The 26455-nt window shown below is 48.7% G+C and overlaps 1 protein-coding gene across 5 annotated transcripts in view; it reads right to left on the bottom strand.

Moving 5' to 3' along the window:
* Nucleotides 1-26455, bottom strand: part of USP34 (ubiquitin specific peptidase 34) — a 318010-nt gene that overhangs the window by 214310 nt on the left and 77245 nt on the right. The window lies entirely within an intron of this gene.

Below are 26455 nucleotides of genomic sequence, written 5' to 3'. Positions count from 1 at the left end.
CTACGCGTTTATACCGATTTTAGCAGAGTTAAACCGATTTTAGCAGAGTTAAACCGATTTAACGCTGCACTCGTCCACACAAGGCCCTTTATATAGATATAAAGGGCTCTTTAAACCAGTTTCTGTACTCCTCCTCAACAAGAGTAGCGCTGAAATCAGTATTATCATATCGGATTAGGGTTAGTGTAGCCGCAAATCAATGGTATCGGCCTCCGAGCGGTATCCCACAGTGCACCACCGTGACCACTCTGGACAGTAATCTGAACTCAGATGCAGTGACCAGGTAAACAGGAAAAGCCCCGTGAACTTTTGAACTTCATTTCCTGTTTGGCCAGCATGGAGAGCTCACCAGCACAGGTGACTATGCAGAGCTCATCAGCACAGGTAACAATGCAGTCTCCTGAGAATCGAAAAAGAGCTCCAGCATGGACCGCACGGGAGGTACTGGATCTGATTGCTGTATGGGGAGAGGATTCTGTGCTAACAGAACTCCATTTCAAAAGACGAAATGAAAAAACATTTGAAAAAATTTCTAAGGCTATGATGGAGAAAGGCCACACCAGGGACTCAGTGCAGTGCAGAGTGAAAGTTAAGGAGCTCAGACAAGCCTAACAGAAAACCAAAGAAGCAAATGGAAGGTCCGGGGCAGGGCCGAAAACATGCCACTTCTACGCTGAGCTGCATGCAATTCTAGGGGGGTCCGCCACCACTACCCCACCCCTGTCTGTGGATTCCGAGGTGGGAGTGGTAATCTCAACCATGGCTGAGGATTCTGCGGACGGGGAAGACGAGGAGGAGGAAGAGGAAGACGAGCTTGCAAAGAGCACACAGCACTCCGTTCTCCTCAACAGCCAGGAGCTTTTTCTCACCCAGACGGAATTATCCTCCCAACCCTCCCAAGCCACTAGCCCAGACAATGAAGCCATGGAAGCGACCTCTGGTGAGTGTACCTTTGTAAATATAAAACATGGTTTAAAAGCAAGTGTTTTTTAATGATTGATTTGCCCTGAGGACTTGGGATGCATTCGCGGCCAGTACAGTTATTGGAAAAGTTTGTTAACGTGTCTGGGGATGGAGCGGAAATCCTCCAGGGACATCTCCATGAAGCTCTCCTGGAGGTACTCCAAAAGCCTTTGCAGAAGGTTTCTGGGCAAGGCAGCCTTATTCCGTCCTCCATGGTAGGACACTTGACCAGGCCATTCACGTAGCAAGTAATCTGGTATCATTGCATGACAAAGCCTAGCTGCATATGGTCCCGATGATTGCTGGCATTCAAGCAACATCCGTTCTTTATCTCACTGTGTTATCCTCAGGAGAGTGATATCATTCATGGTAACCTGGTTGAAATTCAGGAATTTAATCTAGAGGACAGAGATGGCCATTCCAACTGGGCTGTTTGCCTGTTGCTTAAAAGAAATCCTTCTTTGCAGGTAGCCAAGCGGGGAGAGTGGAGGGGGGGAATGGTGCTGAGCTTTTTTGCGTTTGGCTAGCAGGGATCTTCCCTGCTACCAGCCACACGGTGCGGGGGAAGGGAGGTGACTAGCAGCGATCTTCCATGATACCAGCCATGCGGTGGGGGAAGGGGTAAAGCGATCATTCCAGAGAATTGGATGGGGGGTGGTTTCTGCTGCTGTATGTTAACAGGAAAGAAGCAGCACTGAACGGGATCTGCTTGGTATTTGGGAACGGAGGGCATTGTGTATACGAAGGCTGCAGAAGCCGAAAGACCATGGCTTACCCTGGCCGCATGCAAGCTGAATTCTGATGCCCGGACCTGCGTCTGTGAGATCTCTAACACCAGAGCCGCAGGCACTCAGTATTAAGATGCAAAATGTGACCTTGTAGTGAAATCACGTGCTATGTAAGGTGAATAGTGTTGTTCACCGTCTGTAAAATGTATCTTTTTAAATACTTCTCTCCCTTTTTTCCCTCCCTCATGCAGCTGCAAATTTTTCAAGCCTCCCTACTCCATCCCGAAGGCTATCTCAGATAAGGCGGAGGAAAAAAAAGGCGAGAGACGAAATGTTCTCGGAAATCATGGAAGTAACCCGCAATGAAAGAGCTCATCTGAATGAGTGGAAGGACATGGCATCAAATTACAGGAAAGATGCCAGTGAACGTGAGGACAGGAGGGATGCTTGAGATGAGAGGTGGCGTCAGGAAGATCAGAGGTGTAGGCAGGAAGATATGCAGCGGTGGGATGCAACGCTGGGGCTGCTGCGTGATCAAACTGACATCCTCCGACGTCTGGTGGAGCTTCAGGAACAGCAGCAGGGTCACAGAGTGCCGCTGCAGCCCCTGTGTAACCACCCTCACCACTCACCATGTTTCATATCTTCCTCACCCAGACGTGTAAGAACGCATGGGGGAAGGCTTCGTGCACCCGCCCACTCCACCCCCATGGACAGCCCAACCAAAAGGCTGTCATTACTTTGAAATATTTTTAGTGGTCTTTTCTTTCCCTCCTATCCTCCTTGTCAGTTCTCTCCCTCTTTTTATAATTAATAAATAAATAATACATTATTTTTAAACAATAGTGACTTTATTTCCTTAAGCAAGCTGTAATCGAAGGGGGAGGGTGGGTTGCTTACAGGGAATGAGTCAGTCAAGTAGGGGTTCATCAAGGAGAAACAAACACAACAGTCACACCGTATCCTGGCCCGTGATGAAACTCGTTTTCAAAGCTTCTCTGATGTGCACAGCTTCCTGGTGTGCTCTTCTAATCGCCCTGGTGTCTGGCTGTGTGTAATCAGCGGCCAGCTGATTTGCCTCAGCCTCGCACCCCACCATAAAGGTCTCCCCCTTACTCTCACAGAGATTGTGGAGCACACAGCAAGCAGCAATAACAATGGGGACACTGGTTTGGCTGAAGTCTGAGCAAGTCAGTAATGTGCACCAGCACGCCTTTAAACGGCCAAATGCACATTCTACTACCACTCTGCACTTGCTCAGCCTGTAGCTGAACAGCTCCTGACTACTGTCCAGGCTGCCTGTGTATGGTTTCATGAGCCATGGCATCAAGGGGTAGGCTGGGTCACCCAGGATAACTACAGGCATTTCAACATCCCCAACCATTATTTTCTGGTCTGGGAAGTAATTCCCTTGCTGCAGCCGTTTAAACAGAGTAGTGCTCCTGAAGACGCGAGAATCATGAACCCTTCCTGGCCATCCCACGTGGATGCCGGTGAAACGACCTTTGTGATCCACCAGTGCTTGCAGCACCATTGAAAAGTACCCCTTGCGGATTACGTACCGGGTGCCCTGGTGCTCTGGTGCCAAGAAAGGGATATGGGTCCATCTATCACCTCCCCAGAGTTAGGGAATCTCATTGCAGCAAAGCCATCCACTATGACCTGCACGTTTCCCAGAGTCACAACCTTTCCTAGCAGCCGCTTAATGACTGCTTTGGCTATTTGCATCACACCAGACCCCACAGTAGATTTGCCCACTCCAAATTGATTCCCGATTGACCAGTAGCTGTCAGGCGTTGCAAGCTTCCAGAGGGCAATTGCCACTCGCTTCTCAACTGTGAGGGCTGCTCTCATCTTGGTATTATGGCATTTCAGGGCAGGGGAAAGCAAGTCACAAAGTTCCATGAACATGCCCTTACGCATGCGAAAGTTTCGCAGCCACTGCGAATCGTCCCAAACCTGCAAAACTATGCGGTCCCACCAGTCCGTGCTTGTTTCCCAGGCCCAAAATCGGCGTTCAGTGGCTAGAGCCTGCCCCATTACCAGCAGGATCTCCAGAGCGCAGGGGCCGGCGGTTTGAGAGAATTCTGTGTCCATGTCCTCATCACTCTTGTCGCCGCTCTGCCATAGCCGTCTGCTCCTCGCCTGGCTTTGCAGGTCCTGGTTCAGCATAGACTGCACGAGAATGCGCGAGGTGTTTACAACATCCACGATTGCGGTCTTGATCTGAGCAGGGTCCATGCTTGCTGTGCTATGGCGTTTGCACAGTTCACCCAAGAACAAAGGCGCGAAATGGTTATCTGCTGCTTTCACAGAGGGAGGGGTGAGGCTGTACCCAGAACCACCCGCGACAATGTTTTTTGCCCCATCAGGCACTGGGATCTCAACCCAGAATTCCAAGGGGGGGGAAGACTGCGGGAACTATGGGATAGCTACGAGATAGCTACCCATCGTGCAACGCTCTGGAAATTGACGCTTGCCTCAGTGCATGGACGCAGACTGCCGAATTAATGTGCTTAGTGTGGCCACATGCATTTGACTTTATACAATCTGTTTTACAAAACCAGTTTATGTAAAATCGGAATAATCCCGTAGTGTAGACATACTCACATTTTAGTTTCATCCATAACAGAATGGATCTCTGCCAACAGCCAATCAAAAAAATAAACTGTCAAATAGATCGAGACAAGGGGATTGAATTTTCCAAACTAAAAACTGAGTTCCCCCCGAAGTCTGGAAACGAACACATATATCCTTGTTCCTCCCACACAAGCAGATGGACCAATTTGTTTGGCAAGATTTTGGCATCAGGATCAATGTGTGATAATTTTGGTGTTCAGAGCACAGACTGTAGTTGATCTGCTGTTGGGGTAAAATCCTGTTCCCTGCACACAACCTAGGTAACAGGGTTGTGCACAGGAGTGGGCTACAGGAATCTGGGTGAAAGGCACTCATGGCCAGTACTACAGCCTCAGCATCTCCAGTTCTGATGATCACCCAGAGTAAGGAAACAAGAGTCCATAGGCTCAAAGAGAAGGGAGGCAGAGTCCGCACAGCATGGAGCTGAGCCCGTAAGTAAAGCTTAATTTCCTAGCGCTGGTTGTCAATTCCCTAATTATTCTGAAAAACTCAATCACTAATGATAAGCCTCAACAGACCTTCACCACCAAAACCTATTTTTTATGAGTGTTCAGTGCCCCAGCCAGAGCTCTCACAACCCCCCACACTCCAACACCCAGTTCCAGCCCAGAGACTCCTCCTGCCCTCCAAACCGCTTAGCCCCAGCCCAGTGCACCCCGATCCCCTCATCCCCAGCCCCAACCCAAAGTATGCACCCCCCAGCCAGAGCCCTCACACACCCCCTGCCCCATCCCAGAGCCCCCTCCCACACTCAAACCCTCAGCCCGGAGCCCCCTCCTGCACCCCAAACCCCTCATCCCTGGCACCACCCCAGGGCCCTCATCCCTTCTCATATCCCAACCCACTGCTTCAGCCTTGAGCCCCCTCCCGCACTTTGAACTCCTCATTTCTGGCCCTACCCCGGAGCCTACACGCCCTGCTGGAACCCTCATCCCATCCCCCTGACCCAGCCTGGTGAAAATGAGCAAGTGACTGAGGGTGGGGAGAGCAAGTGACAGAGGGAGGGGGGATGGAATGAGTGCGGGCGGACCCTCAAGGGAGGGGCGAGGCGAGGGGCAGGGCAATGGCATTCAGTTTTGTGTGAGTAGAAGTTGGCAACCCTAATCAGCCAGTATTCTTTCCATAAAACAGGGCCCTGAGGCACTGTGGAAGATCAATGTGACAAGATATCTGAAACTGCTAGGAGAGGGATGAAAACTAAACAGTTTTAAATATCAAGATTGGCTGGGGCAGTTTCATGCAACCAGGAGCTGTCCTGCTTCCTCCAGGTTTGCTTTTCAAAAACACTTTGGAGTCCAGGGAGGACAGTAAGGCATAAATGACAGTCCCCATCCACCAAAGGAAAAAACATCCACTGCTCAAGCTCCATTCTCATTGATCAATTTCAAACAACAGCACTACTTTCAAAGCCTCCTGACCACACCCCTATCCAAGTACCCTCAGGTGCTCAATGTAAATGACCACAGTTCTATTGTTCACACAGCTCAGGATCTGACCAAAGGCATCAACTCTATTATCAATGAAATAACTTCCATTGGCTGTATGATTTTATTCCTTGAGAAACAGGTGGTGTGACTTGATCTGAGCTGCAAGAGATCTCTGCTGTAGATCATGAAGAGTGCTCAAACGTTTTAATAGTTGTGAAGCTATCAAGTAATTAATCTTCCCCTCAGCCCAGTCTCTTGTAGCAAGATGTCATCTCAAAAGAGCACCTACTAGCCAGTCTTTAAAATAGGGGCAAATATAGATATGTCACTGATGCGGGGACAATAAATAAATAAATAAACTTTCAGTAAATCCTGGGAACTGATAAAAGCGTAAAGAGTACATGAGTACTAATAAAGAGCTGTACCAAGAAATCTTTGTTGGAATTCCACATTAAGATATGTCTTAAATAAACAGTCACAAAAGAAATCATCAGGTCCCATTAATGCTAAATTGCTGCTCAGAAACTCAATACTTAAACATTTATCCTCCTTAGAAAAAGTTGGACAAAAATTTATCTTTTTTTTCAAATTAAAAAAAGGGTTATTTTATTTAAATAGGATTTTTTAAATTAAATAGATACTTATTTTTAAAAATAAGCCTATTTAAAATTAAATTTGAAATTATAACATATAAATGTACTATAATCTATTACATTAGATTAAATTTATTACATTAAATAAAAATAATATTAAGCAGTATATGTTTGCGGCTGAAATTTTAATGAAAATCAAACACTAACCCACTGGCCACTTAGTTCATAGAATATCAGGGCTGGAAGGGACCTCAGGAGATCATCTAATCCAACCACCTACTCAAAGCAGGACTAATCATCAGACAGATTTTTGCTCCTAATCTCTAAGTGGCCCTCTCAAGGATAGAACTCACAACCCTGGGTTTAGCAGGGCAATGCTCAAACTCCTGAGCTATCCCTCCCTCATTCTGGTCCAGTACATGACACCAAAATTTGCTGTGGGGCTAACACAGCTTCTCACAACAGTAGCCTCTTCTGAAGGTTCAGAAAAAATATTTTCTTCATTTCAGTTTATTCAACTAGTTCAGTTCAATGCCTAATTCATTCAAAGTTAAGAAACTAACCGGGAGTTGAAAAAGGAAGAAAGCTTATTTTCCTCCTCCAGTGTATGAATAAAAGCTTAATGTGAGAGGATGAGACCTACTAGTTTAAAAACTTCAAGGACAACAATGACCAGAAACAATCAATTCAAGTACAGATAACACTTCACTTAATAAATCATCAGATGAGGACGATGAGAAGGCAAGGGCAGGAGCAGAGGTTGGCACCGCCTCCTCTGGAAGGGTGACCTTCACTGCAGCTGGAGAAGGCTTGCAGGCACCTCACTCAGACCCTGCGTCTCAATCTGGGGGTGGTCAAGAAACAGAGGTTGACCTCCTCTCTGATGCCCCTGACACAGAGCATTGCATGAGGGTCCCTGGCGCCTGCGGAAACCCACGAGTTCCAGAACTGCCATGGGGTAGGCCTTTGGACTTGGGGCCAGGCACAGGCCGATGGTAGTGGGGAGCCCCCCGATGCTTGATCGGGCACATCTGGCCCAAGTGACCCGGTACCTCTGAGGAGGAGGAGGAATGGTGTTATTTTGGGGACCACTGCAATGCCGATGAGGCCTCGGAGTACTCTTCCTGCCTGTTTCCATGACGCTCATGGTGGGGGAGGGGGATGGTACCAGACTTTGAGGTCCTGGCATCTGCTTGGGGCCGGTGGCGGAGCTAGGCAGATCAGCGACGGTTATCAGCAAGGAACCGCAGCTGCAAAAGGAGCAGAATGAGCCAGCAGGTCCCACATCAGCAGCTCCTCTGGCATGACTATACCGCCCCCAGTCTCCAGCCCTGTCCTCCAGTGGGGCTGTTCAGACCCCAGACAGGAGAAATGAGACGCAGCGTCACAGCTGTGTGGAAGGGCTGGGGGTGGGGGGGTACAGCCCCGCTGGAGAAGCTGCCACTGCTGTGGTTTCCTTCTAAATGTGCTCCCCCAGAGGCATCTGGGGAGGGGCACGTGACCCTTCTTGCCCCTTCCAAGCGTTGCCTTTGCGGGGATCAGACGCATCATGGCTCAACTGGGGTCCTGTGCCCTGGGGAGCAATGTCTCCTAACCAGAGACTGCTGACGTTCTGGGTACCAGTGGTGCACCATCCCCCTGTGCCGACCACTGGACAACCAGCGCCATCCCACAGGGGACTGGTACCAAGAGTCCCACAAATGGTGTCAGGAACTCAAGTTGGTCTCGGCAGGTTGGAAGCGCATTCCCGGGGATCGTCACTTCGACGCCAACCACCGCAGTGCCGGAGAGCGACGCTACACCAATGGGGAACGTGATATGGGTCCCAGTGCTGGCTTCCCCCTGGAGGCAACCACATCTGGACAAGGGGTTGGGGGCACTGGCAAAGAATGTCTTTTGCAGCCTGGAAAGCCTCCGGGGTAGACGGGACTTCCAGGTGCTGGGTGACCTCTGTCACTACCTGAGGTGGGTCCCTAGGAGGGCTGGCTGGCCTGGCCGGCGACGTCAGGAACTAACTGTTAAGAAAACAAAAGAACTACTTATCTAACTATTTACAATACTAAGAGAAACCACTGGTAAGTAAGCACTTGCTGAAGCAAGGAGATGTTCCAGCATGGTCACTGGCAGAAAGAAGGAACTGAGGGTGGGGGGAAATCCAGCAGCACTCCTTACACTGCAGCATGTGCATACCACTCCAGAGGACGCCAGAGCCGGTCTGTTACGGATATCACAGGGAAAACTTTTAGCCCCAGTGCATGTGGCGATCTAACACACCTAAAATGGAATGGACATAAGCAAACACTCAAAGAACTATTGTGTTCCAATGTCTCAAGTATTTATAGACACCAGTCTCCCAAACTTTATTCTAAATACACGTATGATAACATGTCTGCAAGTCAGGATAAATTACAAAATAATAAATATCTGAGGGCTACAGAAATACATTGTACATCTTACTCAATGTTCCCAGAATATCCATATTTCATAATTCTTTAGTGTTCAAGGAACTCTTGTCAATTTGCTAAGAATCTCAAGAATCTTGAATACGGCATACAGATGTGGTCTCATCTCAAAAAAGATATACTGATATTAGAAAAGGTTCAGAGAAGGGCAACTAAAATGATTAGGGCTTTGGAACGGGTCACATATAAGGAGAGATTAAAGAAGCTAGGCCTTTTCAGCTTGGGAAAGAGGAGACTAAGGGGGGATAAGATAGAGGTATATAAAATCATGAGTGATGTGGAGAAAGTGAATAAGGAAAAGTTATTTACGTGTTCCCATACTATAAGAACTAGGGGCCACCAAATGAAATTAATGGGCAGCAGGTTTAAAACAAATAAAAGGAAGTTCTTCACACAGTGCACAGTTAACCTGTGGAACTCCCTGCCTGAGGAGGTTGTGAAGGCTAGGACTACAACAAGATTTAAAAGAGAACTAGATAAATTCATGGAGGTTAAGTCAATTAATGGCTATTAGCCAGGATGGGTAAGGAATGGTGCCCCTAGCCTCTGTTTGTCAGAGGGTGGAGATGGGTGGCAGGAGAGAGATCACTTGATCATTACCTGTTAGGTTCACTCCCTCCGGGGCACCTGGCACTGGCCACTGTCTTTAGACAGGATACTGGGCTGGACTGACCTTTGGTCTGACCCAGCATGGCCATTCTTATGTTCTCATGTTATGTTCTGTTATGATTTACTCTGATTGTACTACCACTAAATTTTGTTAGAGAGATATGGAAGGAATTCCTGAAGAAAGCAATTTTAGTGGTGTCTTAGGGTAGCTCCTGCAAAGCGTTGAGCACCTTCAACACTAACTGACTTCAATGGGAGTTAAGGTGCTTAGCATGTTACAAGATCAAAACATTAATACCTGTAAATATGAAACATATAAATATGATTCTAGCTGTGTGTTTTGAAGAGGAGTGAGGTTACAACTGAGAGGAAAAGATCCCAGTAACAGAGTTAAGAGCATCTGGTGCTAAGGAGAAAAACAGGTTTATAATAAATGTCATCTATTCAGTTCTCTCTCTTCTGTAATCCAAGAAAACAGAGGATTGCTGTAAATTCTAAGAGAAGAATGATTGTCTGGCTAAGCTAGGAGGAGGACAGGAGACACTGGATGTAGTTTAATTAGGCCACAACTTTAGCTGTGTAACCAGGAGATAAAAGTATGCATTGCAGTATTTCCATAATCATTTCAATATATACCCAGGACATTTACATCAGCCCTTACCCATCCTGGTTCCCAGCCAAGCCAATGCCGGGACCTCACCATCCCCCCCACTCAAATGAGGGTTAATGCGGGACTATAAAGGAAGGGGAGGCTTCCTACCATACCAGTCATAGGAGCCCTGAACCCCCTCTATTTCCACTCCTTTAAAGAATAATTCCTTTAAATCCTTTACCAATCCATCTTATCATTGTATTCCTACCCTATGGAATAGCTGCACTAGACACCTGCCCCTAATTTACATAATGAGTTGCAACATCATGGCCTAAGTCGTATATCCCGTTCACTCCAATTACGCCCCTCTGAACCCACTGGGGGAAGGCAAAAAACCCCACTTCATTTTGGCCAATCTGGCAAGAAGAATAAAATTCTTTCCCAGCCCCCACCAACACCCGAGAAAGGAGCAACTATCATAACGGCCACAGCAGATCCTGACAAAACCCAGTATTTAACTACTTCCATAGGTGGGACAGTGGGTGCTGCTTCATCTGGCCCAGGTAAGAAAAGGGCTTTTCCTGCACTGGCATGGACCTACATATAGTCTCCTCGCCTCAGTCACCTGTTGGGGGTGGGGGGAATCAGTATCCCCACGCTGACCTCTTCAGCCCCTGCAGCAGAAAGTCATTCTCTGGCTCCCTAGCCCTTAAACAGCCCTTACACACCATTTCCAACAAGCCAGACATCAGTCCCTACCACTTAATGTGTAGCAACGTCATTGGATAAACTTCTCAAAAGATTATCTGACTATAATACTATTTAAAATTAAAATTGATAACCATATTTGGTACTTTAGCTCTTTTCTGTATTAGCTACTGACTTTCTTTATCAGTGACCTGTACTGTTTCAAAGTTGAACTTAAGTTTACTTTAGTAATATTTAAAAAATTAGTAAGGAAAACGGCCAGAAAGATTGACTATGCCCATCCCCTCCTTGATTCACTTTAACAAGTACTTGTTATACAAGAATTTTTCAAGTCATAAACAATTTTAATCTATTAAGTATAAATCCTTTTGCAATGTTTATATTACACTGGATACACATGAAATGGGGTACTTTTATTTCAAATTATTAGAAAAAATCCACAGACAAGGATTCATTGTTTGGGAAGTCGCATAGAATACTTTGTATGTGAGGAACCTCCTTTACATACAAGGTTCTCTTCATATTTTTGGGACTCCTCACAAGTACAGGTATGAGCCATAGTTTGTACACTGATTCTGTGCTTTCACCAGCTATATCGGGGTAGGCAACCTATGGCACGTGTGCCAAATGCGGCACGCAAGCTGATTTTCACTGGCACTCAGACTGTCTGGGTCCTGGCCACTGGTCCAGGGGCTCTGCATTTTAATTTAATTTTAAATTAAACATTTTTAAAACCTTATTTTCTTTACATAAAACAAAAGTTTAGTTATATATTATAGATTTATAGAAAGAGACCTTCTAAAAATGTTAAAATGTATTATTGGCACGCAAAACCTTAAATTAGAGTAAATAAATGAAGACTCAGCCACCACTTCTGAAAGTTTGCCAACCTCTGAGCTATATAATCAGCTGAATGGCCTTTCCACATATTTCATTGACACAAAAAGGTACAACCATCCACACCAAAATGGATGGTCTATATTTTGGAATTTACTATGTTAACTCTACAGCGAAAATTATTTTATATGATGCTAATAGTCTACTTTAACTACAGTTTAAGAAGATATCTTTTTCTAGGTATTTTATTTTTTTCTTTACTCTTTACTCCATTAATCTGAGTGGGGTTACACTGATAAGTACCAGAGAAAAGTCATTGTCTGTAGCACATAAACTGAATTTCTCTCCATTTGCTACAGTCCTAGTGTAAACAAACTCTCCCTAAATATAACATTTGTCAAATGAGGATAACAACACTTCCCACTTTATGGTGTTTTATGGAAGATTAGTTCATTAAATGAATGTGAGGTTCTCATATGCTTCACAGATAAGCATCATAGAATAGCCTATAGATATATAATAAATGAAAACACAGTGAAAGGTCTGAAGTAAGTGCCTAATTATCATGATAACTGTCCTTTCTATTTTCTATTCTGGGTTTCTTTTGTGTGTATATTTATTTATTTTGTAAGTACAAGGAGTAAGTTTGCCATTGACTCATTCTGCCTTCTATCATGGTATAGGAGTTCCCCAGGATTCACATCAGTCCACTGCTTTTCACTATTTATTTACTATCTGCAGGAATTTTCTTCCAGACCAAGGGCCCAAAGTTTCACTTTTGTCTGGAAATAATACAAATTTAATTCTCATTCTCTCCAAAATGATTGTCTGATATTCAACTAGAAGACATCCTATCATTCTTTCCCAGTTTCAAATGACCACTATCTTGAACTTAACGTAGAAAAAAATGTTGCAATGATAGTCCTTAACATAAACTGAACAAATTCACTTTATCCATTATACCTATTACCATGTTTCAAAACACTGTTACCAGACAACTTTTATCAACCAGATACTCTAAACATGAGATCATTCCATTGAGCACAAATAAAAGTTAACGCAAAACTGTAACGCCGTATTTCTGATATACATATTTTCTTCTACAGTTCTCTTTTGTTTCTAGCTGTTGAAATCTGACAGTGCAATTCTGATTATATAAACTTGTTGGGAGACACCAATACACTTCAGATAACTGGAGGACATTTACCACTTCTTTCCTTAGGATGTTGCATGTCACTAATATTTGTAAAACATCTTGAAAACTTAAAGCACTATATAAATGTTGAAGTATTATGATTATCACTAGAATACCTCTTAATCCTAGAACTCTCTTCCAGACCATTCCGCACTCTGACTCTCAATCTATTTTCAAAGTTAGATCGAAAAGGGTTTATTTTTAATCTAATTTTTAACTAAACTGCAAGGAGATGTGTACCAATAATTGGTATTTCATTTCTTCTACAATGCTTTACAAATCTAGAGGCGTTCTATGATTATGTAATATCATTACAGTTCAGGCAAGATTAATAAAATAATAACTCAATTTCCAGTACAAATTCACATGTAACATCTTAAAAAAATACCTCTTCAGCTTTCACCATTTCATGCTAATAAGTCAAAAGTATGAGTTAAAGACACTTAGATCGCACACTACAAACAAACAAACAAACAAACATTAAACAAAAAATAAGAGTGACCAGGGACTTAATGCAAAACATTACTCCTTTTGGTAAAGTATCAGAGGTGTAGCCGTGTTAGTCTGGATCTGTAAAAGCAGCGAAGAGTCCTGTGGCACCTTATAGACTAACAGACATATTGGAACATGAGCTTTCGTGGGTGAATACCCACTTCGTCATGACATGCATCCGACGAAGTGGGTATTCACAAACGAAAGCTCATGCTCCAAACCATCTGTTAGTCTATAAGGTGCCACAGGACCCTTTTGGTAAAGATTCTGGAGAATTATTCTCCCCATAATACACAAATAACTGTACAAACTACGGTATTCTACAAATGACATGTTTACAACAACGGAACTTGGGAAGAATAAGGCATATCAGCAATGTTTTTAGGATTTAGCATTTGGGATGGCAGATGAACAGCAAAGACTTAAACACAAAGAGCTTGACTTTCTTCTGGAAGCATTTTTAAAAGTCTTGATTAAATATTGTGGCTACTGTGAAAGCGGCAAACTCCTTAAATGTCATGGAACTCTACTCACAACATGTTTGAATCAAAGAGTTTTATCCATTTTGAACAGAAACTGAACAGAACAGAAACTGCTCTCCCTTTTGACTTCTCCCAGAAGAACACAAATAAATCAGATAAATTTCAAGAGAGCTTGATTTTGTCCAAGTAACAAATCAAAGCTCTTCTGATATTTAATTTGTACAGTCTAGCTTTCGTAGGCATTCTATGAGACTTGAGGGGAAAGAATGCTCAGATGAAACTCAGAAATGTGTCATACACTACATGTTGTCTGTGAAAAGTACAACAGGAGGGCCTAGTAGGAAAGCTTGGATTTCACATGCTGTCATAGATCAGACAGTTCCTTGAATATGACGCTGAAAAGCTGAAATAGCCACTAAATAGGGCCGGCTCCAGGGTTTTTGCTGATCGCAATCAGTGGCAGCTCCACCGCGCCGCTCTCTTCTTTGGCGGCAATTCAGCAGCAGGTCCTTCCCTCCGAGAGGGACCGAGAGACTGCTGCTGAATTGCCGCCAAAGACCCCGACGTGCTGCCCCTTCCCCCTGGCTGCCCCAAGCACCTGCTTGCTGGGATCGTGCCTGGAGCTGGCCCTGCCACTAAAGGCAACTTAATTATAGGAAGAGACAATCGTGAGACTATTATCTCTAGGTATATGATCTAGGATCAGAAGCTAAGTTCCAAGCTGCGTGACTGCACAGCATGCTATCAAGGGCCACAAAGATGGGGAGAGGTGCCACTCCCCTGGCCCTGAGAGGGAGTAAACAACATTTCCTTTTTTCTTTTTCCACAACAGTCATGATTTTATAGACCTCTATCATATACCCCCTTAGTCTCCTCTTTTCCAAGCTGAGACGTCCCAGTCTTATTAATCTCTCCTCATATGGAAGCTGTTCCAGGCCCCTAATCATTTCTGTTGTCCTTGTCTGAACCTTTTCCAATTCCAATATAACTTTTTTGAGATGAATTTCATCTGCCATTTTGTTGCTCAATCACTAAGCTTTGTGAGATCCCTTTGTAACTCTTTGCAGTTTGATTGGGACTTAACTTACTTGATCAGTTTTGTATCATCTGCAAATTTTGCCACCTCACTGTTTACCCTTTTTCCAGATAATTTATGACTATGCTGAATAGCACTGGTATCAGTACAGATCCCTGGGGGACATCACTATTTACTTCTTCATTCTGAAAACTAACCATTTATTCCCACCCTTTGTTTACCCTATCTTTTAACCAGTTGCTGATCCATGAGAGGACTTTCCCTCTTATCCCATGACAGCTCATTTTGCTTAAGAGCTTTTAGTAAGAGACCTTTTCAAAGTCTTTCTGAAAATCACCCTTGTCCACATGTCTGTTGATCCCCTCAAAGAGTTCTAGTTACAATCATATACTTTCCTGGACAATGGCTCATGAGCTCCAACAAGACCTCTCTCACAACCATTGAACTCTCAAAACCTTCTGGTGTCAAAGACCCATAGTCTATGCAATCAGGTTATTTTCCATTTGAAAGGGCAGTCTGACAAGACCAGAGAACAAAAGAGGGGCTCTTGTGACATTGCCATAAAATCAGTTTACCACACCTGGGGAGCCCACTCAATTAAATTCTCCTTGACTGCCTGCCAAGTGACAAGCAAAAGGAAATATCTTTCTGGATACACCATTCCCACACAATGACAGTGCTCCAGAGGAGAAAAGAGAAACTTTCCCCTTGCTAGTTAAAATGGCACTTTCAGCATTATTATTATCCATGGAAACTTTGATCATTTTCCCACTGATTGATGGCAAAGTTCTCAGGACCAGCTTTCCAAGCTACCCATATAAAGTCTGGTCTCTTTCAGCTTCAATAACCTATGTACTCTACAGTGACCCAGATGGCTTTCCCATCCTTAACTCTACTAAATCTGTCTCTAACATAAAAGCCAAGAATGGCTAAAATAATGGCATCCCTCTGAGCACGTTGTGAGACACAGACCACTTACTCAATGAAATTGTGACAGACCCCAGGAAAACTGCAACTTGACATTATACACAGCTGATCAACACAACATGCTAAGTCAGCACCAATCCTTTAACCCTGAAAAGAGAGTCAAAAAGATACAAGAATCTGAGAAAAGATCTGAATGTCCATAATGACTGAACTCTTGACATCAGGAGTGCTTTCTGCAACTCTAGAAAATGGTATAAAAGAAGCCAGGGTAGCGTTTATAAAGAAGGTTTCTGGGGTTTGGAAAGTTGATCTTGTCCTATATAGAGAAACAGACAGAAAGTGACTTGTAAAGGCCAAATCACACCCTCAACAGAAAATCCTTTGGATTGTCTGGGTAGGAGAAAACGTGCAATCCATGCTGATGAAAGTGGACAACTACCACTGCCAAACATTTGATAAGAACTCCTGATGTTATAGCCATCCCAAGCAGAAAAAGTCTGAACTACTAATGGTTGGCTCCTAAAAGGAACCGAAGATATTTGCTGTGAATCCATCATATCACAATACAGAAGCAGAAATCTCAAAGGTTGACAGTTCCAAATACATCCTGAAGAGTACAGGAAAAGAATAAGCATGACCAGGGACTCAATGCAAAATGTCACTCCTTCTGGTAAACATGTTGAGATTTCAAAGGTCCAGAATAGCTCTTAGACATCCTTTTTTACTCTAAAATGAGTAAACAATGGAAATAAACATTTTTTCCCTCTGTAAGACACTGCCATTCATTTTATTATTTCTAGCTGAATAAGAATAGTGCTTCTTCATTCAACAATTTCTTATTAGAAGAACTCCTGAAGAGGGACACGAAAATGAGATGAGAGTAAAATATTAAACTGAACTGTAGTGGGTCAGCCATTTTCTACATTTCCAAGAGTAGTCCATTGAGATAGACTGGCTGGAAGAAATAAAATGGGATAAGTGTTCCCAAAGATGAACAGTATTTAAAAATGGCTTGGACCCACAATTACAGGTCACACATCAAAATATACAAAAACTACTGCTTCTAACAGAACGAAGTAGTCATTGGGATCAGGTAAGTTCATGGAGGATAGATTCATCAGTGGCTATTAGCCAAGATTGTCAGGGATGCAACCCCATGCTCCCAGTGTCCCTAAAACTCCAACTATGAGAAGACGGGACTGGACCATTCAAAATCGCCATGTTCTGTTCATCCCTCTAAAGCACCTGGCACTGGCCACTGTCAGAAGACAAGATACTGGGCTAGATGGACTACTGGTCTGACCCAGTATGGCAACTCTTAATGTTCTTTACCGAATAAGAGGTCTTTTGATTGAGCTCCAGTCCTTTAAAATGACAATCTGCTTTAAAATGCCTTTGCTAACAGAGTAATACCCAAAACTGGCCCCGACTGCTGCTGAGAATAGGCTGATACTTGAATAAAGGAATTTTTTTTCAAAAGGAAGGGGGTAGGGGGCAGAGCAAAAGATACTGCTCTTATTTCCTTCAGACTTCAGATAATATAGATCATCTTGCTGAATATATCAGTCCCTTTGAAGGGCAATGTAACGAGGCGGTGTGGCTCCCCTCCTCATCCGAGAGGGTCAAGCCCCATCAATCATCCATAGGGGCGGGGCCTCAAACCGGAAGTCCAGCCCCCCAGAGGGTCAAGCGGCGACCCGGAAGAATAAAAGCCGGCCCTCAGCTGGAGCCCAGCCACCGTCAGGAGCAGACCTGCCCGTGGGAGCTCCTGACTGGGAAGCTGCTGAGGCCGCAGGCCGGACTGGCCAGAACCTCCCCGCTACGACGAGGAGCTGCCGGAGCTGCCCCACACCCGCTACGACGAGGAGCTGCCGGAGCTGCCCCGCGCCCGCTACGACGAGGAGTGGCCAGAGCCGCCCCGCCCCTGTTGCAGCCCCAAGGAACCCCCGGAACAGGCCTGGCTGGACTTCCCAGAAGAGCTGCCGGACCTGCTGCCCAGCCCTGATCGGGAGGAGCCGATGTGGTGGGACGTCCCTGAAGCTGATCCCACGAACCAGGTAGGCTCGGAGGGGGATACTGGAAGTAGCCTGGGAGCAGCTGACCCGAGTCAGGCTGCAGACCTCCCGATACCCATGGCAGTGTGTTGCGGTCAGGATCCCCACTGATTACCTGCAGCGGTGATCACCGCCACTAGGGCCCCGGGCTGGAACGCAGAGGAGTGGGTGGGCCTGCGTTCCCCCTGCTACCCACTCCTCTGCCGGGTGGCAGAATCCCCCTCCCCCTGGCCTGAGGAGGCCATTAGGCCCACTGTGTGTTTGCCTAACCCTGACGCAAGAGGATCTGAGCCTCTATAACTGTGTTTGGTGCCCCGCCCGAACCAAGGGCTGGGCCTCCTCTGACTTTGCCACTGCTCTGCCCTGCTCCAAAGGGCCAGAGTGGTTATAACTGTGTTTGGTGCCCCGCCCGAACCAAGGGCTAGGCCCCCTCTGACTTTGCCATTGCTCTGCCCTGCTCCAAAGGGCCAGAGCTGCTATAACTGTGTAACTGGTGCCCCGCCCGAACCAAGGGCTGGGCCCTCTTTGCCTGTGCCACTGCTCGGCCCTGTACCAAAGGGCCCGAGCGACCCGCACTCCTGCCAGCCCGCCCTGAACCAAAGGGCCAGAGCTGGGGTAACTGTGTATTGTTACTCAGCCCTGCAGCAGAGGGTCTGAGCCCCGAACTGACTGTATATTGTTGCTCAGCCTTGCAGCAGGCGGCCTGAGCTCCTAATTAACTGTGTGTTGGTGCCCGCCCAAATCCAGGGCCAGGCTCCCGTTGACTGTACCACTGCCCGGTCCTATCCATAGGGACCGACTACTCGTGCGGTGGGCGACAGTCCCGAGACCCGCAGACAACAAGTCGAGGCTGGTGTGGCTCCCCTCCTCATCCGGGAGGGTCGAGCCCCGGCGAGTCTCGCTTACAACTGGCACCTGACCAGGGACTGCTTGAACCCGAGCCCCTGTGAGAAGGGGCTGGTAGGAGGACGATAGCGTGACCAACCCTCCGTAGCCAGAGACATGGATGTCCAACGGCTGTTCCAGCTGCAGGCGGAGAGCCAGGAGCGCCAGCAGGTGGCGCAACTCCTGCAGCAGCAGCAGCTGCAGGCCGCCCATCTTGAACAGCAGCAGCAGCGAGACGCCGTGCACCTCCAGCAGCAACAACAGCAGCATGCCGCTCAGCTGGAGCACCAGCAGCAGCTGATACAGCAACTGGGAGGCCAGCTGCAGCTGCTCCTGGGGCCTGCATCCCGCCCCGTCGATGGAGCCACGGGAGAAGACGCCTGACCAAGATTGGCCCGGGGGATGACCCGGAGGCCTTCTTGGTCACGTTCGAGCGCGTGGCCCTTGTTGCAGGGTGGGCCCGTGACCAATGGGCCACTCTTTTGGCCCCGTACCTAACCGGACCAGCCCAGCTTGCCTATCACGGGCTGGTGACGGAAGAGGCCAAGGACTACGATCGGATGAAGGCGGCGGTCCTGGAAGCCTTGGATGTCAGCCCCGAGACCTTCAGGCAACGGTTTCAGGGCCAGACCTATCCGACAGGTGCCCGGTCCCAGCTGATTGCCCAAGGCTTGAAGGAGGCCTGCCGCCGCTGGCTCCAACCTGAGACCCATACGGCGGAGGAGGTGACCGAGCACGTAGTCTTAGAACAATTTGTGCAAATTCTACCTGCCCGTGGAAGCGCTTGGGTACTCCGCAACCGGCCAGCTACACTGCAGGTGGCGGTCTCCCTGATGGAGGACTTCCTGGCCACGGAGGCTTCTATGGGATCCGCCATCGGGCCACCCACCCTGGGGCCTGACCAACTCCGTGGAGAGACGAGGGCATCCGCCTCGTCCGGGCCGCGGCGCCCGAACCGCGGGCCGGACCCCGCGACGGCCTTCCGGGCCCCATACCCGGATCCTGCCCCGCACTCGGCCCAGCGGGCCTCTCCCGCGGGTCTGTCGGGGCCCCGCCGAAGCCCTCCCCGAAGCTCCCCGAAGCCCTCGACCCTGCTTCGGATGTGGGAAGGCCGGTCACTTACAACGGGACTGTCCCAAGATGGAGTGTGATTTTGGGCAGGTCTGTGCAGGGGAAGGCCGAGACCGACGGCCCCAACCCCCCAAACTCACGGTCCCGGTGGTCATAGGGGACCATGCCACAACGGCCCTAATGGACTCAGGCTGTGGGCAAACGCTGGTCCACCGGGCTCTGGGACCACCGGTCGACCCCGGTTTGGGGCCCATCCATTTGCAGTGCATCCACGGGGATGTCCGACCCTACCTGAGTGCCCGGGCCCGTTTGACGGTCAATGGCCTCACGCGGTCGTTGGTAGTCGGCTTGGCCCCCCGACTAGCCTACCCCGTGATCCTGGGACGCGACTGGCCCGCCTTTGAGGGGCTCCTCTGGTCCATACCGGCCTTTGAGGCCGAGCCCCAGGAGCCCCCGGTGGAGACAAAAGGGGACGCCGAGGAGGTTGGGGCAGGAAACGCGGAGGCCAAAGGCCAGGGGGAAGAACCACCCCCCACCAGACCTCGCTTTGACACGGACTTCTGTCGGGACCAACGGGCCGACCCCACACTCAGCCGGGCCTATGAGCAACTGGTGGTAGTCGATGGATCCGTTGTCGACCCTCACTGTGCCACGCAGTGGCCACACTTTGAGCTCCGGCGGGACAGACTTTATCGGGTCGAGCAGGACCCCCGCACATAGGAGCCCCGGATGCAACTTCTCGTGCCCTGCTGCCACCGACGCGCCGTGATGAGCCTGGCCCACGACGTGCCGGCTGCGGGACACCTGGGGCACGAGAAGACCCTGGCCCGAATCCGGACGCGGTTCTACTGGCCGGGGCTCGATGGGGACGTAAAGCAGTACTGTAATTCCTGCCCGGGTTGTCAGTTGGCCGCCCCGCCTCGAGTGCCCAAGGCCCCCTTGGTCCCCATGCCATTGGTCGAAACGCCGTTCGAACGCGTTGCCATGGACCTGGTAGGCCCACTGCCCCGGAGTGCGGCTGGTTTCCAGTATATCCTGGTCCTGGTCGACTATGCCTCCCGGTTCCCAGAGGCTATTCCCCTGAGAGCATCACGGCCCGGACCATTGCCGGCAAGCTGGTGAAGTTATTTTCCCCTATAGGATTGCCTAAAGAAATCCTGACCGACCAGGGCACTAACTTCACCTCCCGGTTACTGAAACAGGTCTGCCAACTCCTGGGGGTGAAACAACTACACACCTCCGTCTATCACCCCCAGACGGATGGGTTGGTGGAACAGTTCAATCGGACCCTTAAGGACATGCTAAAATGGTTCCCACCGGACGAGCTACGCCACTTGGACCAAATCCTACCACCCCTGCTACTAGCCATCCAGGAAGTTCCCCAGGCGTCAACCAAGTTTTCCCCCTTCGAACTCTTGTACAGGCGGAGACGACAGGGCCTCCTGGATTTAATGAAGGAGATGTGGGAGCAGTCGGCCTCCCCAACCCAGGGCCTCCTCCAGTACGTCCTCCGGCTGCAGGAACAGCTTACTCAGGCGGGGCCCTGGCGCGGGAAAACCTAAAAGTAGCCCAAGAGAGGCAGGAGCGGAGTTATAATCAAGAAGCGCAGGTACGAGAGTTTGCCCCTGGAGACCGGGTTCTGCTGCTCCTACCCTCCAAGGAGTCGAAATTATAGGCCTGTTGGCAGGGCCCCTACGAGGTAACTCGGAAGGTGGGCCCCATTAATTATGAGATTTACCAACCGGGCCGCCGGAAGAAGAAACAGATATACCACGTCAACCTGCTGAAGCCATGGCGTGACCGGGAGGGCCTCTTGATCGAACCATGCCTGCCGGACTTGGAGCTAGGCCCAGAGGTGGTCCAAAGGAGGGACCTGACGGAGCCCCCGTTGGGGTGTTCCCTGACGGACGAGCAACGTAAACAGGTGCAGTGCCTCCTGCGGGCGTTCTGGCAAACCTTCACGGCGCTACTGGGCTATACGACGTTAACCTGCCACACGATCCAAACTGAGCCTGGGAAGGTCATCCGAGAAACCCCCGGCCGGTGCCATATCGAATGCAGCAGGAAGTCGAGGAGGAGGTCCAGGCCATGTTGGCCTTGGGGGTCGTCGAGCCGTCTCGGAGCGAGTGGCGCAGTCCGGTGGTCTTGGTGCCCAAGCCAGATGGCTCCTGTCGGATCGGCATAGACTTCCGGAAGGTCATATCATGCTTCGATGCCTACCTGATGCCCCGGGTCGACGAGCTGCTGGGCCGCCTCGGGGAGGCCCGATTCATCACCACGCTGGACCTTAGCAAGGGCTACTGGCAAATCCCGCTCGAGGAGACCTCCAAGGAGAAGACTGCCTTTGCCACCCCGTCGGGGCTCTATCAATTCACACGGATGCCCTTTGGCCTCCATGGGGCCCCCGCGGCCTTTCAGCGGCTCATGGACCACCTCCTGCAGCCGCATCAAGAGTATGCAGCCGCATACCTAGATGACGTCGTGATCTACAGCCGCCGCTGGGAGGACCATCTAAACCAGGTCGCGGCGGTCCTCAGAACCCTGCGGGAGGCGGGGTTGACGGCGAATCCCAAGAAATGCCAGATAGCCTGGCAGGAGAAAACCTATCTCGGCTATACCGTCGGGGAGGGGCAAGTCAAACCCCTCGTGGGGAAAGTTCAAGCCCTCGCAGAGTGCCTCCCCCGACGACCAAACAACAGGTACGACGCTTCCTGGGACTCATGGGGTATTACCGGCGGTTTATCCCGCAATTTGCGTCCATTGCCGCCCCCTTGACCGGGCTGCTGACTAAGAATAGCCCGCGACAGGTACAATGGACCCCCAGAGTGTGAGGCGGCTTTAAAACGCTCCGAAGCTGCTTGTGCCAGGAACCCGTCTTGTATAGTCCGAATTTTGACAAACCATTTATCCTCCAGACAGATGCATCTGATGTCGGCCTAGGAGCGGTCTTGTCTCAGGAAGGGGATGGAGGAGATCACCCCGTACTGTACTTGAGCCGAAAACTGTTCCCACGAGAATGGAACTAAGCCGTGGTGGAAAAGGAGGCCCTCGCCGTAAAGTGGGCCTGCGAGGCCCTTCAGTTCTTCCTCCTGGAGGCCCCTTTCACTCTTATCACAGACCACGCCCCGCTTCAATGGCTCATGCGTATGAAGGATAATAGCGCCCGCATTATGCGCTGGTATTTGGCCTTGCAGCCCTATGCATTCGCCATCCAGCATCGGGCTGGCAAAGACCATGCCAACGCGGACTTCCTATCCCACCTCGAGGAGATGGAACCGTCCAGCCCCGACGAGCGGGAGCTGGACTTAAGGGGTGAGGGGTGTAACGAGGCGATGTGGCTCCCCTCCTCATCCAGGAGGGTCGAACCCGTCAATCATCCAAAGGGGCGGGGCCTCGAAGCGGAAGTCCCGCCCCCAGAGGGTCAAGCGGCGACCCGGAAGCATAAAAGCCGGCCCTCAGCTGGAGCCCAGCCACCATCAGGAGCAGACCTGTCCGTGGGAGCTCCTGATTGGGAAGCTGCCGAGGCTGCAGGCCGGTGTCCAGACTGGCCAGAACCTCCCCGCTACGACGAGGAGCTGCAGGAGCTGTTCCGCGCCTGCTACGACGAGGAGTGGTCGGAGCCGCCCCGCCCCTGTTGCAGCCCCGAGGAACCCCCGGAACAGGCTGGACTTCCCAGAAGAGCTGCCTGACCTGCCGCCCAGCCCTGATCGGGAGGAGCCGATGTGGTGGGACGTCCCTGAAGCTGATCCCACGAACCAGGTAGGCTCGGAGGGGGATACTGGAAGTAGCCCGGGAGCAGCCGACCCGAGTCAGGCTGCAGACCTCCCGATACCCATGGCAGTGTGTTGCGGTCAGGATCCCCACTGATTACCTGCAGCGGTTATCACCGCCACTAGGGCCCCGGGCTGGAACGCAGAGGAGTGGGTGGGCCTGCGTTCCCCCTGCCACCCACTCCTCTGCCGGGTGGCAGAATCCCCCTCCCCCTGGCCTGAGGAGGCCATTAGGCCCACTGTGTGTTTGCCTAACCCTGACGCAAGAGGATCTGAGCCTCTATAACTGTGTTTGGTGCCCCGCCTGAACCAAGGGCTGGGCCTCCTCTGACTTTGCCACTGCTCTGCCCTGCTCCAAAGGGCCAGAGCGGTTATAACTGTGTTTGGTGCCCCACCCAAACCAAGGGCTGGGCCCGCTCTGACTTTGCCATTGCTCTGCCCTGCTCCAAAGGGCCAGAGCTGCTATAACTGTGTAACTGGTGCCCCGCCCGAACCAAGGGCTGGGCCCCCTTTGCCTGTGCCACTGCTCGGCCCTGTCCCAAAGGGCCCGAGCGACCCGCACTCCTGCCAGCCCGCCTGAACCAAAGGGCCAGAGCTGGGGTAACTGTGTATTGTTACTCAGCCCTGCAGCAGAAGGTCTGAGCCCCGAACTGACTGTATATTGTTGCTCAGCCTTGAAGCAGGCGGCCTGAGCTCCTAATTAACTGTGTGTTGGTGCTCGCCCAAATCCAGGGCCGGGCCCTGTTGACTGTACCACTGCCCGGTCCTATCCATAGGGACCGACTACCAGCGCGGTGGGCGACAGTCCTGAGACCGAGACCCGCAGACGACAAGTCGAGGCCGGTGTGGCTCCCCTCCTCATCTGGGAGGGTCGAGCCCCGGTGAGTCTCGCTTACAGGCAAGTACAATACTTCTCCCTGATTCTCCTAGAGCAAGAACAGGTTAAACATAGTAGAAAAGTTAACTGCTGTAAAAGTCTAATGATCTTTTCCTCTATTCTTTCATTTGACAGAAAACTGAAATGCCAGGTTTGTTGTTTTTTTTTAATGTTTAATATTAAATGGTTTCTTGCTAACTTTTTAAAATTAAAGTTTTATTTTTAATACATTGTGCGTCAATCATGGTGTGTTCCACAGATGACACCAGTGTGTGATACTAGATGGGTCTTGGGCCTGACAGGACTAAGCAGAGAGGATGAGGAGATAGGCAGAATAGAGGCCAGCCATATGAGATCTCATCTGGTCTCAGCCTGCCAGGAACAAGATTGGGGAATAGAAAGTTGCAGACATACCACACCAGTAAAATAGCCTAAAGTAGTAATTTCAAAATCTTTGTATTGTGCGCAAGCCCTAAATACGGCCATGTTCTTATAACACTCACTCTGCCTGTACACACCATCGAGCTTTTTGAAATACAAACATCATTCCTGAGAAACAGAAAAGTGAACGCCCATTGGATCAGTGTGTGGGTACAACTACAGAAATTTGGTTCAGTGTAACTCTTTGGAAGAATGCAGTGAGTCCAATGGATTTCTATTCAGATTACATTAATACATTATGCAGATATGCAATGGCCCTACTTTAAAAGCACAATTCTTACACTTTATTTTCTCCAACATACTAAAATAAAAATTGTTTTAAAATTAACAGAGGGAAGATGGCAAGGCAGCAGAATGGACTCATACCCATTTTCACCTATTAACTCTATGTCCAAAGAAAAAAAAATTAGCCAAAAGTGATTACTTAGTTTCCTGTGGATATTTGTCTGCTTCAGAAAACCAACACGCAGTCTGATATAAAATTAGTAATCCTCTGCTCAAAGAAGGCTCAGGATTGGAATAACAAAGTTTCTTCAGATCAAGAATGGAGCGTCTTGGTAGAACATTTGGGGAAATTCATATGGAGCACAATCCTGGCCCCTCTGAAGTCAATGTCAAACTTTTCACTGAGTTCAATGGAATCAGGATTTCAACCAGGGTTTTGTTTACACTAAGCATGGTGTAAGCATAAGACCCAAAAAGGTCATTGTTATATCTCAAAACTGTATTTTTTAAAGTACTCAGGTATTCAATTTTGTGCAGAGGTGAGGGGCAAAAGGCATAGCAAAACAACTATTTTTTATTCTTTTTCTTTTTTTAATTAACTACAGTGGTTTATACCAAGTTTCAACCAGAGACATGATAAAATAACTTAAAATCCAAAATTTAATATGTTCATAATGTGGTTAGGAAAATGCTCCATTTGAGGAGTTGGGGGTGAATAGTCACCAATCTATTGGTAGGAAAGATTTTGAAGCATAAAAGTTACTATTTATGTGTGACCTACAACGTAATGTGTTAAGCCTCAGCAACATCAACAGAGTAAGTACGTATTACTTATCAGAAGGGTAGCCGTGTTAGTCTGGATCTATAAAAGCAGCAAAGAATCCTGTGGTACCTTATAGACTAACAGACAAATTTTGGAGCATGAGCTTTCGTGGGTGAATACCCACTTCGTCAGATGCATGTAGTGGAAATTTCCAGGGGCAGATATATATATGCAAGCAAGCTAGAGATAATGAGGTTAGTTCAATCAGGGAGGCTGAGGCCCTGTTCTAACAGTTGAGGTGTGAAAACCAAGGCAGGAGAAACTGGTTTTGTAGTTGGCAAGCCATTCACAGTCTTTGTTTAATCCTGAGCTGATGGTGTCAAATTTGCAGATGAACTGAAGCTCAGCAGTTTCTCTTTGAAGTCTGGTCCTGAAGTTTTTTTGCTGTAGGATGGCCACCTTAAGGTCTGCTATAGTATGGCCAGGGAGGTTAAAGTGTTCTCCTACATAGCAGAGGGGCATTGCCGGCATATGATGGCGTATATTACATTGGTGGACGTGCAGGTGAACGAACCGGTGATGGTGTGGCTGCACGTCCACCAATGTAATATACGCCATCATATGCCAGCAATGCCCCTCTGCTATGTACATCGGCCAAACTGGACAGTCTCTACGGAA

This window comes from Gopherus flavomarginatus, chromosome 4, assembly GCF_025201925.1.
Source record: "Gopherus flavomarginatus isolate rGopFla2 chromosome 4, rGopFla2.mat.asm, whole genome shotgun sequence".
Taxonomy (NCBI): Eukaryota; Metazoa; Chordata; order Testudines; family Testudinidae; genus Gopherus; species Gopherus flavomarginatus.
Note: the sequence above shows the minus strand (reverse complement) of the source record. Positions and strands in the feature narration are given on the sequence as shown.